Below are 12,156 nucleotides of genomic sequence, written 5' to 3' on the forward strand. Positions count from 1 at the left end.
GTGGGGCGCTTTGGAGGCAAAGCCTCTCTTGGAAGCAGAGGCTGCCAAACCAAACTGGCCCCCAGCACAACATTCCTGGGAACAAACCTCCCAGCCTGGAATCCAGAGGAACTGGAAGCGTGAGGGCCACCTCTCTCGACTTCCAGGGGGGGCGTGCAGGCAGCCCCCACCCTGGGGCCAAAGGCGTGGGGAGGAGGAGGGGGAGGGGGGGAGGAGAGGTTCCTGGCCTGCGAAAAAACGGGAGGCTGCCTCCATCTCTGCAGCTTGTGTGACGACGGCCCTCCAGCGCTGGCCGGCAGCTGCTCCTCCTTCTCCAGACAGAGGCTGGAATTCTCTCCTTGACCCAGAAGGACCCACAGCCTCCCAGACACGGGCTCCTCTGGCCCCCCCCATTGCTCCAGGGATTGGGTTGCTGGGTCAGGGCCTGCCTGGGAGACAGCTGGGGGCTCTGGATGGGAAACTTTGAGGCTCAGGGCTGCCCCTCCTCCTGCAGCCCCCCCCCCAGACTGGAACAGGAAATGTGCCTGATGAACAGACCCAACACACCCTTCTCTCCATCCCCCCCCCCTCAAGCCACTTCCATCCTGTCCTGACTCATATCAATCGCAGCCAGGCAAGAGCTGGATGTGGTCAGGGAGCTGCCAGGAGCTTCTGCTCCGCCAAAGAACACAATCCTTTCTTTCTCCCTCGCCTGTGGCGAGTGCGAATCTCTTCCAAGTGAGCAGGCAGAGGAGCTTCCCTCCCCCCCCACACACACTAGGAAGAGCACTGGTGCAACCTCCTGGGTGCTCTCTGGGCCTCGTGGTTCTCAGACCTGGTGCCTGACCTCCAGCTGAGACCACATAACACCGGTCCTGAGAGACCTACATCGGCTCTCAGTATGTTTCTGAGCACAATTCAAAGTGTTGGTGCTGACCTTGAAAGCCCTAAACGGCCTCGGCCCAGTATTCCACCCCCATCATTCAGCCCGGACACTGAGGTCCACCTCCGAGGGCCTTCTGGCGGTCCCCTGCCTGCAAGAAGTGAAGCTACAGGGAACCAGGCAGAGGGCCTTCTCAGTGGTGGCGCCCACCCTGTGGAATGCCTTCCCATCAGATGTCAAGGAAACAACTATCTGATTTGTAGAAGACATCTGAAGGCAACCCTGTTTAGGGAAGCTTTTAATGTTTAACAGACCACTGTATTTTAATATTTTGTTGGAAGCCGCCCAGAGTGGCTGGGGAAACTCAGCCAGAAGGGCGAGGTATAAATTTATTATTATTATTATTATTATTATTATTATTATTATTATTATTGGTGCCCATTCTGAGAAGACACTTTCTGGCCCTCCCATCAGCTGGTCTTCCTTGGGGTAGCATCTGCCTGGGGCACCGACCTGTGACACACGCAGCGTGAGGCCATGCTGAAAGTTCAGCCATCCCTGTCAGCTTCCTTCGTGGCAGATGGGCAGCCACCTTCGCCCAGCAGAGCAAAAAGTCGGCTTCCGAATGCTGTTTGCTGGGAGCTGCAAGCGAAGAGCAGGGGAGAGAGATTGCTCTGCCATCCTGATTGCTTCTCGGCTCCGGGGAGGGTAACACTATCGGGGACAATGAGCCACAATGGCTCTCTCTGCAGCTGGAGGCAGCAAGCAGTGTCAGAAACTCGGATGCATAAGCTGGGCGCCAAATGGCTCCTTAAACCAGGGTTAGGGTCGCCAAAACGGAATGTCTAGGTGCCATTTGGGGACCAAATGGCTCGGTTCCCGAAATTTGTTCTGATCATGCAGATAAAATGTGCTGTTGATGAGTAAAAACAGTCCCGATCCAAGGATCCCCAGGCAGGCACCTCCAGATGGTGGAGACGTCAGGCATCTGGGCATCTTCTCTTGGTCGCAGGTGGCCGATAGCCAGGTGCAAAATGCACCTCTGGCACCTGGCAAATTTCGAACCCTGCAGCAAGGCTTCTGAATCGCATTTGCTGGAATCTGCAGGAGGGGAAGGGGCTCTGAAAGCCAGTCCCTGCTTGGGGGGCTTCCCTTTGTGGTGTCTCGTTGCCAGCGTTCGAAATTCGCTAGGCACATTTCGCACCTGGCTATCGGCTTCTTGCAATCGAGTGAAGATGCCCAGGTGGCAGGTTGGTGCCTGACGTCTCCCCCATCTGGAGCAGCATGTCTGCAGATTCCTGGATCTTGACTGTTTTCACACACCAGCAGAACGTCCTGTAGAATTCTATCCATGGTATTTTATGTCCACATTCAGAACAAATTTCAGGAACCAAAAAGTTGTATTGAAAAATATGAGTATTGAGCAATGCTAGTATTGAGAAGCCTGGCCCCAAAATGGCAACTAGGAATTCTATTTTGGTGACTGTAACCCTGGTTTAAGGAGCCATTTAGGGCCTAGCTTATATATCTGAGTTTCTAACCTGCTTGTTGGCCTCCCAAAGAACAGGACACTGGTCTAGCTGGGTCCCCGGAGCTTGATCCAGCAGCAGCCAGGCTCTTCTGACTTTCAAATGTTTGAATGTCTTCCCACAACAGGGAAGAGCAAAGGACTGGCCGCCTTCTCCATCCCCAGAGACCCCTCTGCACCTGCCTCCTTAATTCCAGACCCGAAGACGGGGCCTTGGTGTGGGCAGACCAGACCCAAGCAGAACAGGCTACTAGTAGACCTGAAGGAGCATCTCCACCCCCATCGTTCTACCTGGACACTGAGGTCCAGCGCCGAGGGCCTTCTGGCGGTTTCCTCCCTGCGAGAAGTGAGGTTACAGGGAACCAGGCAGAGGGCCTTCTCGGTGGTGATGCCCACCCTGTGGAACGCCCTCCCATCAGACGTCAAAGAGATAAACAACTACCAGACATTTAGAAGACATTTGAAGGCTGTTCAGGGAAGTTTTTAATGTGTGATATTTTAATCTTTGTTGGAAGCCGCCCAGAGTGGCTGGGGAAACACAGCCAGATGGGTGGGTTATAAATAATAAATTATTATTATTATTATTATTACTACTACTATCCTGCAAGACCCAGCAGGACCTGGACCTTGGCCTTTCACGTGGATCAGAGAAGCTGGCAGAGGAAATCCATCTTCTGACCACAGGTATAATGGGATCTCCAGGGGACTGAAGGCAACCTTCTTGAGTCTGAAGCCAGGAACGTACGTGGGAAGGGTTGGGGTCAGCTGCTGAGCACCTGTTTGGATGCAAAGGTCCCAGGGCCAAGAGCCAATGGCATTTCTAGGTAGCACTGGGAAGAGGCCCTGCCCAAAACCCAGGACAACTATACCATAAATAGAGGTGGTTATTGTTATTTATTAAAAATCATATCCTGCCCTTCGTCTGAAGATTGCAAGGTGCTTTAGAACATAAAAACACAAACTGCATAACATGTTAACAAGATGCAAAACAAAACAGAGCCAACTATTATCCGTATTAAACTCATACAAATTTGCAGCCGTATACAAAACAACAAGGAGCACCGCAAACAACTCCGGATCACAGTAAAACAAATCAGTTTCAACAAAGTCTTCCGCAAGTTGTTGACTGATTCTCTCATCCCTTTGGGCAAAAGGAATTCTGGTTCGTAGCATCTGCTGTTATTTGGGATTCTGTAGGTGGTTGCAGATTCTGGAGAGCCAGCGAGGCCCAGGCTGCGCATGATGGGCTGGAGGTGGACTCTATTTATATCCCGTGTCTCTTTGCAGCCAGTTCTTCAAAGTGCCGCCTATTCCTCCTCCTCCTCCTCCTCCTCCTCCGCTCTGTCCTGGCCAGGCTATGCCTCTTGGATCTTGCCCCGGTCCATTTGGGCTCTGCCCCTCCCTGAGGTTTCCCGCCCTCTACCCTTCATCCACAGACTCTCAAGGCAGGGCAGAGCCAGCCCACAGCTGCTTGGCCACGCTGCCTCCCCCTCCCTGGCCTGGCATGCTGACCCCAGCTGGCCCCTTGCCACCTGCTGCGGCTGACCAGACAGGTGCTGTTCTCCTGGCACCAACACACCTCCTTAAGGCTGTGTGCCGCTACAGGGACAAGGGACAAACAAGCAACACCACATCTCTGCAGCTCAAGAGACCTCCATCAGTGCTAAACGGCCCCTTAAAGCTAAGTTGTGGTTGCCAAAGCAGTCTATTCATGAGGGGGGGGTGTTGGACTGGATGACCCTCGGGGTCCCTTCCAACGCTGCAATTTCATGATTCTATGATTCCAGCTACGTTGCTTGACTGTAGCTTGCTCTTGGAACAACACACTTGTCTCAGGGTGCAAGAAGGAGAAGGAGAAGGAGAAGGAGAAGGAGAAGAAGGAGAAGAAAAGTGGAGGAGGAGGAGGAGTAGTAGTTGGATTTGATATCCCGCTTTATCACTCCCTTTAAGGAGTCTCAAAGCGGCTACCATTCTCCTTTCCCTTCCTCCCCCACAACAAACACTCTGTGAGGTGAGTGGGGCTGAGAGACTTCAGAGAAGTGTGACTGGCCCAAGGTCACCCAGCAGCTGCATGTGGAGGAGCAGGGAAGTGAACCCGGTTCACCAGATTATGAGTCCACTGCTCTTAACCACCACACCACACTGGAAATGGAAATGGAAAAAAATACTAAGTATGGACTAAAGCAGAGGTTTTTAAACTGTGGTTGCCAACCTAAGTACCACTCTAGGTGGTTGCATTTGGACCATAATTAATATTAATAATAATAATAATAATAATAATAATAATAATAATAATAATAATAATTTATTATTTATACCCCGCCCATCTGTCTGGGTTTCCCCAGCCACTCTGGGCGGCTTCCAACCGAATATTAAAAACAATACAGTGTCAGACATTAAAAACTTCCCTAAACAGGGCCGCCTTCAGTTGTCTTTTAAAAGTAAAATAGTTGTTTATTGCATTGACATCTCCTGGGAGGGCGTTCCACAGGGCAGGCGCCACTACTGAGAAGGCCCTCTGTCTGGTTCCCTGTAACTTCACTTCTCACGGGGGGGGGGGGGACCGCCAGAAGACCCTCGGCGCTGGATCTAAGTGTCCAGGCTGAATGATGGAGGTGGAGACGCTCCTTCAGGTACAGAGGACCGAGGCTATTTAGGTCTTTAAAGGTCAGCACCATTAGTAGCAAGATGCGCCTGGCTAATTTCTAACACTGGACTCCAGCCTTGATGACTGTGCAGCTGGGGGGGGGTGTGTGCCAGAAATGACAGCCTCTCCCAGCACAGCTCTCATCCAGGCCAAGCTAAGGGCCAGAAGGAGTCGTGTCCCCCACCCCTGCAACCTGTGGTTTTGGCCAAGACGCTTGCAACTCCCTTGAGGTCACATTTAAGGGCTTTGCATAAGATCAAAAACTGGAGAGTCAGGAGGGACCCCCAGGGGTAATCCAGTCCAACCCCCTGCAATGCTGAAATCTCAGCTAAAGCACCCAGGACAGGTAGCCATCCAACCTCTGGGAAGGTTTTTTGGGAACCCCCCTTGCAAGGGGCTGTCCTAAAAGGCGGGTTATGAAGGTCACACCAGATGTCAAGAAGATAAACTATACCACTTTTAGAAGACATCTGAAGGGAGCCTTTTCTAAGGAAGTCTTTTAATGTCTAATGCATTACTGTATTTTAATATTTTGTTGGAAACCTCCCAGAGTGGCTGGGGCATCCCATTCAGATGGGCGGCATATATATAATACAATTATTATGATTTTTATTAAGTAAGTCGATGCATCCCTGACAGGTCAAGCAGGGCTCCAAACCAAGCTGGACACTCCTCTCTCCTGACCCAGAGGCTGGGCTGCTCCCCAGGGCCGAGGAGGGGGGAGCATTGTGAGTGACAAGGAACTTTTGCCTGGCTGAAAGCAGATCCTCCTTGGCCTCCCGGCCTCTCTCCCTCCCTCCCTGCAGCTGGGGCCCTTGGGAGAGGAGCCAAAGTTCACAAAGAGAAAGGAAGAGGGCGACGCCCACAAGGCAGCCCAGCTGTTCCCAAGGAGACATTGGTGTCGGACAGATGTTGGGGGTGTGGGGTGGGCTGCTGCGTCCTGGGCTTCAAAGAGCAGCCTAGGACGGTGGCTGGAGGCCGGCTCTGCTCAGGTCATCTTGGAGGCTGCTGCTCCTACCTGCCTTGCCCGGGCACCTGCCCTGGCACCTCTGCCCTGATCATCCTCTGCTTTAGCCGAGCAGCAGCCGCCTCTGCCACCTCAGCACACAGCCAGAGAGAGAGAGAGAGAGAGAGAGAGAGAGAGAGAGAGAGAGAGAGAAGGATGCAAGACGTGCTGAGAAGGAGCCAGTGGTATCCCGAGCATTCCACCTGGGCAGCTGCCAAGGCGAGGCTGCCAGGCCCCAGGCTGTCTGCAGAGCCGCAGCTGTGATGCAAAGCCAGCCAGGAATTGGGGGGGAGAGAGGGAGGGGGGGAGAGGGGGTGGCGGAGGAGGAGGAGGTCAAGGGGCCACAGTCATGGGGACAAGGAGGGAACTTTTGCCCTGGTGCGCCGGGAGAAACTGCCAGCAGGAAGGATTGGTCTGCATAAAGGGATGGCTACAGAAACAGGAGGAGGAAGAAGATGGGGAAGGGGAGAGGAAGGGGGTCCAGGGAGCCCAGCTGCCCTGGGAATATCTCTCTGGGGATCCCTGCGGAAGCACAGGGCATCCATTTGTGCCAGAGCTCAAAGACAGGAGCCAGGGACCCAGGGCATATTCCAACAGGGGGGGGCGTTGCCATGAAGCAGGATGCAGCAGATGCCCTTTGCTGGAGGGTTTGGACCCCCCATTAAAGGGCACCTGCTTCCTCCTTTTCCACCGTCTTCCCCAAGGGCACCCTTTGGCTTTCCTTCCCCGTCAGGAGCCAAAGGCCACCTCGGGTAGGAAGAGCAGAGGCAAATATAGTGCTGGGTGAGTGGTGGAGGCTGTTGGTTCAGAGCAGAGTGTCCTGGGTTCAAATCTCCACTTGGTCACCAAGCGCAAAGGTTTGGCCAGTCACCAACTCTCAGCCTGAGCTTCCTCAAGAGCTGTTGTGAGGATAAAATGGAGCGGAGGGGGAAGAGACCCTCTATGCTGCCCCAAAACAAAGACACTTGGGGGCTCATCCCAGGAAGCCCAGGCTGAGAGGCTCAGCACAGGCAAAAAGGAAGGAGGACTTTTTCACGCAGCACAGAGTGAAACGGTGGAACTCTCTCCCCACAGGACCCCAACTTGGGTGGGTTTGAAAGAGGACTGGGCAGATTCCTGGATGGGGAAAGGGCTACTGAGGGCTACCAGCCAGGATGGCTGGACTCTGTCTCCACAGTCAGTTGACCGCTATGAGAATCACAGACTTGTAGCGTTGCAAGGGACCCCCCAGGGTCATCTAGTCCAACCCCCTGCAATGCAGGAATCTTTCACCCAACATGGGGCTCAAACCCAGGATCCCGAGACTGAGAGGCACATGCTCAACTGACTGAGCTCTCCAGGTGGGTCCCCTTGGGCCTGATGCGCCTGCAGCCAGGTTCTCCTTAGGCCCTGGTGGCTGAGCAAGGTCTTCTCCCTCCCAGGGCATCTGCCAGCCTAGAGAGGGCAACGAATTTCTCCGGATGGGGAAAGACTGCAGGGACTGCGATCCATATCTGCCCACTTGCCTAGCCAGGCGCCTGTGTGTGCCACGGTCTTTAGCAACTGGACGCGCAAGTCCTGCCTCTGCCTCCATGGTTTTTTTCTAGTCTGCAAGCAACTGTTTCTACATTTGAAATAAATTTAAAAATTGTCCAGTAGCACCTTAGAGACCAACTAAGTTTGTTCTGGGTATAAGCTTTCGTGCGCATGCACACTTCTTCAGATAGTTTCTACATTTGCAAGTCTTTCTACGCCATGAGGACTACAAGCATGCTCTTTAAAATTTAATACGCACACCCAGAGAATTCTAATGCTCAAAAAGACCCAGTGCCACAGCTTGGGAAGTCCCTGCTCATGAAATCCCCCTCTTGCACAGAAATGCCAGCCCTTTGGCACAAATGCAAACAGGACACATCGCCTATCAGACGCAAATGGTGCTCTATGGTCACCTCACCCACACCCACCCGCTGGGGGAGCCCCCCAGGAGAGCTCAGCTCCAGTTTCCCTGCAGCTGGAAAGGGACCCCATCTGGGTAGCTCCTGCCCATAACACAGGACAGCCCGTTGGTGCAGCCATGTTTGGAGGAGGGAGCACATGTCCGCTGGGTGTTCCTGAACGGGGGCCAGGAAGAGCCACAGGAAAGGCCCAGAGACGACCTCTGAGGCCAAAGCCACGGGGAGCAGCTCTTGTGTTTAGGGAGGGGAAAGTCGGTCGCAAGGTGATCGAGGCATCTAGGAGTATGAGCTCTGACTGAGAAGAGAACCCAGAAGGCAAGGATTTCTCAGCCTCCAGGTCCAATAAGGCTGGGGCTTGGGATCGCTGGGGAAATGGATCTGTGCCCTGGCTTCACTCACTTCCAGGGCTGGCCGCAGTGGGATGCGGTGACTGCCGCTGGCTTTAAACAGCGCCTCTTCCTCTTTCGAAACGTTCGCGAGGGAGGATATTTATTTTATTTAAGAAAATGTATATACCGCTTGATTGTTAAAAAAATAAAATTTTCAAAGGAGTTTATGAAAAGAATGGAACAATAAGATCGTCAGGGAAAAAACAACTAGAACATTCAGAACATTAAAACCAGGAATAAACTAAAAACACATCCGCATTTGGAGGGGGGCTTGTCTAAACAAAAATGTTTTCAGCATTTTTACAAATTTAACTCATTTATTATATTGCCCAGGGTGGCAAGCTGAAGCTAAATGGACCACTCAAGTCCCAATAATGGCCAGCTGGGACCCTTCTCCTCCTTTTCTTCTTCCCCCCATCTCCCCTCTGGCCAACCCAGCGCATGCCAGCACATGGCCGCCTTCTTCACATGCCCACCTCCTGGCTCCTCTCTGCCTTGTGGCCGACTCTGGCCATTTATGGCCTTCAGCAAGGATGGGACTGGCAAGGAGGGGGCCAGATCTGTGGGGCAGGGGGCTTCTCTCTCAGGGCTGAGGGGCTGAAAGACCAGCAGCAGGCAGGCAGCGTAGACAAGTGGGCAGAGCCAGTTCAGGGGAAGGTGGGCTGAATCGAAACAGCGCGGAGTTCAAAGTTCAAAGCAAAATCCGAGGTTTCCGGAGGGGAATCCTAATATTCACATCCCAAGAGCCAGACTCCAAAAGAACAAACTGACAACGATGATGGAGAGGGAGGGGAAGGGGGTCCCTTCTGGGGAGGGGAGTATGAAACTCTTGGCCTGGATCTCGGAGAGATGAAGACAAGGAGGCCGGAAGGAAAATAGACCCAAGTATTAGGCTAGGCAAAGGGAGCCCCCTCTAGAGCATCACTTGCTGCTGCTGCTGCTGCTGCTGCTGCTCAGGCGAAGGAGGGCAGAGGAGAGGTACCTGCCAACAGGAGATGTGCCCCCCCATCCCAGTGGGGAGGTCAAGCAGGAGGGCAGATCCCCAGCTTGAGATAAGCCCTCTAGACACGGAGGGCACCTCTGAGGCCACAGTGCCCCCTGGCTGCCAACCTGGGCAGTGGCATCATTCTTAACCCAGGCTATTTGTGTGCCAGGCTGTGCCCAAAGGTTGTTTGGGGGGGGGCAGGGACTCCCAAGTGCCCTTTGCCATTTTTTGAAGTGTACCCCCTTTTTAAAAAAGTCTATGCAAAACTGCAGTTCCGTCAAGCAAGACTTCAAAACCAAACGTGCACCGAGATCTTGCAAGGTCCAGGAAGACCCCTTCGCTGCTGAGCAAGGAGCGAAGCGTCTCCAAGACCAGGCAGGGAGGGGCATGATCCGGGGAGAAGGCCCCAACTCCTCTGTGCTCCTTACTGTCAGCAAGGGCAGAGCAGGGGGTTCCACACCACAGAGCCACTTTGTGCGCCACCCCAGACAAAGGCAGCCTCCGTGGCAAGCAATCGGAACAACGGCGCATCAACCTCAGTCATGCAGGCTCTGACTGGCAGCAGCGGGCTCCCTGGGAAGGGTCATTTCCAAGCCTGTCTGGGGTGCCAGTGGGAGGGAGCCAGAGACCTTCTGCATGCCAAGCCGCTGACCCGTCTTTGTTATGCTTCTGGAAAGCCCCTGTGATGTGGGGGGAGAAACATGGGGAGAGGGTCCCCAGGGCCCTGTCTCAAGTCTGCCCCAGATCCAGGCCTGTCTGACCTTGTGGTGGGAGTCCCACCGGCGAAGCTCCTCTTCCAGGGCCTCCTGCCCCAGAGCCCTGCCAGGCGGGACACAGGCCCAAACCCCCAGTGCAGCCGCCAGACTGCACCATCCCTTGACAAAAGAGGCTTGGAAGGGCCCCCCAGAGTCGCCTGGTCCACCCCCTGCAATGTAGGCATCTCCACTACAGCCTGCCAGCTGGGGGCCTCATCCTGGCAACTTAGAGGCGCTTGCTCCTGTCTAAACAAAGAGGTGCTGGCGGGGGGGGGGGGGGACTACCTGTCCAAGGCATCCTCTGGCCCGCTAGTCCTGCCCCAGGTCTCTGCCGACGGAGGAGCGCGCTCTGCACATCCTCAGAGGCCCCCTGGTGGCTTTGCCATCCGGCTCTGCTCTCTTTCCGCAGGTCCTCGTTCCTTAACTCTGCCTCCCTTTAATATTTGACTGGAGGGGGGGGGTCGAAGGGCAGGTTCACGCGAGGCAGCTCTCTCCCCCCCCCGCCCGCTTCCCTCCCTCCCTCCCTGGGCTCGGTGCCTGTTCGCTCCGCGCAGGAAGGTGCCCCCGCCAGCTCGCTTGGCATTCCTCGCATATCTTCCTCCCACCCCCGCCGGATGGTGCAGAGACCCCCAGCGACGTCGGGAGAGGGCGGAGGATGTGGGGTGGGGGAGCAAAAGACAGAGGACGCCGCCGCCGCCCTGCAGCTCTCTCGGTTGCGGATCAAATACACCGGGGGGGGGGGTGGCCGAGAAGGACAATAGCGCCAAGAGAGAAGCAAGCGCTCCGCCGGGCGCGCATCTCTCCCCCGCCCCGTCCCTTTGCCAGCGCCAGGGACCCCCGTCGCCCCGTCTTCGGAAGGGTCACGGGGTGGTGGGGGCCCCTCAGCTGCCAAACCCTCCGCAGGGACCGGATTCTGCCTCCCCCTCCCCACCCGCTCGCCGCCTTCTTACCTCGGCCGGGCCGGGGGCGTCTGGAGGCGGCTTTGTGCGCGCCCTCGGCGGCGGGCGCAGGTCGGGTTGGGGGTCCCCGGCCTGGTCTTGTTCGCGCCCGGCTCCCCTGCGCGGGATCTCACCGGCGGGAGCAGCGACCTCCTCCTCCTCCTCCTCCTCCGGGAGGCGATCTGCCCGGCGTCTGCCTCGGCCACCCCCACCGGCACCGACGGGGCGGGCCGCGGCAGCGCCACATCTGCGCCTGGGGAGGCGGGGAAGGGGAGGGAGGCGGAGGCTGCGGAGCGAGGGGGGCGCCTGCTTGCGCGCAGGGAGGGGGCAGGCCAGGCGCGCGGAGGGTGTTTCCCTTCCCGGCGCGCGTGATTTACGAGCGCGCGGCTGCGGAGAGGGACCCGCTCGGGGCGGCCTCCGACAAGGTCTCCATTGCGAAGGCTGGAGAGGAGGCGCCCCTCCCTCCCTCCCTCTCACCGCGCGGAGGGGGCGGAGAGGGACGGGGCGCAGGCCCGCCCCCTCCCGGCTCCGCCCACTTCCCCGCCGAGGGGGAGGGGGCAGAGCAGAGAGGGAGACGCAGTCCCTCCCCCCTCCCCAGGAATCCAAGCGCCCCCCACCATGCAATACAGGGCGCGGGTGGAGCCACTTCTCTCTGCAGCCCGCCCCCTCCTCAAATCCCCGCTTGAGAGCGCAGGGATGCGCAGCTGGGGGGGAGGGGCTCTCGCAGGACGCCTGGGTCCTCCCGGCCCGGAGGAAGAGCGGCTCGCAGCGCCGGAGGCGAGCAGGAGGGAAGAGAGGCTTCAAAGGCGCCGGCGGCCTGAGGAGCTTCCGAGATGGGATCGCGGCCGCAGTGGGATGCGCAAAAGCGAGGCGGACCCTCCCCGGCCCCGTCGTGCGGCCGATTGCTAGGGAGGGAGAGGCGGCGCTGACCCGTCTCCCCCCCCCGCCCTCCGATATTCCCACGATGGCTCCGCAGAGAAGCCTCCCTTGGCCAGAGGCACTCTACCTCCCCTGGGCGAAGGGGAAACCGGACGGAGCTGGGTCAGAGAGGCGACTCTCGGGGGCCCGGAGGCGAGCTAGCCTTTCAGCTGCTTGACCCCTGGCTTTTAGAA

General features: G+C 56.5%; 1 protein-coding gene across 1 annotated transcript in view; it reads right to left on the minus strand.

Annotated features, from left to right (window-relative positions):
- Nucleotides 1-11,193, minus strand: part of GLIS2 (GLIS family zinc finger 2) — a 28,546-nt gene extending 17,353 nt beyond the window's left edge. The window contains exon 1 of the mRNA XM_083585756.1: nucleotides 11,057-11,193. The gene's annotated coding sequence lies outside the window, so the exon portion shown is untranslated. The remainder of the gene's footprint in view (nucleotides 1-11,056) is intronic.
- Nucleotides 11,194-12,156: the final 963 nt, after the last annotated feature.

Source organism: Podarcis filfolensis (assembly GCF_964270895.1).
Source record: "Podarcis filfolensis genome assembly, chromosome: 14".
NCBI lineage: Eukaryota > Metazoa > Chordata > Lepidosauria > Squamata > Lacertidae > Podarcis > Podarcis filfolensis.